At 65.7% G+C, this 431-nt stretch overlaps 1 protein-coding gene across 1 annotated transcript in view; it reads left to right on the forward strand.

Annotated features, from left to right (window-relative positions):
• Positions 1–431, forward strand: part of USP19 (ubiquitin specific peptidase 19) — a 14,511-nt gene that overhangs the window by 13,396 nt on the left and 684 nt on the right. The window lies entirely within an intron of this gene.

Here is a 431-nt window from a genome sequence, read left to right on the forward strand (position 1 = left end):
CCCGGGCTGTTCCTGTCCTGGGTGGCTGTATGTGTCCTGGAGTGTCCCAGCTCCCTGAGGGTGGCCTGGGTGATAGCAGGGCTGTGCTGTTCGTCTTGTGCCAGTGGTGGGAGCATTTGGGGCCCCCGCAGCACCGGAGCTCGCCATGCGCCCCACAGCACCGGAGCTCATCAGATCCCCCTGGGGCTCTTCAGGCCCTGGCAGCGCCGGATCCCCCACGGCGTTGGGGCGCAATGGATCTCACCAGGGCTCCGTGGGTCCCTGAGCACCTCGGACCACCCGCACCCTCCTGGGCACTGGGTGCCCTCCAGAGACCTGCGCCCCGATTGGCTGCCCCACATGATCACCAGCACAGTGAAGGGCTGGGCTGTGATTGGCTGCCAGCAGAGGATCCTCCTGTGGAAGCTAGGCTACAATTGGCTGTTGAAGCA

Source organism: Mesitornis unicolor, unplaced genomic scaffold, assembly GCF_000695765.1.
Source record: "Mesitornis unicolor isolate BGI_N332 unplaced genomic scaffold, ASM69576v1 scaffold39509, whole genome shotgun sequence".
Taxonomy (NCBI): domain Eukaryota; kingdom Metazoa; phylum Chordata; class Aves; order Mesitornithiformes; family Mesitornithidae; genus Mesitornis; species Mesitornis unicolor.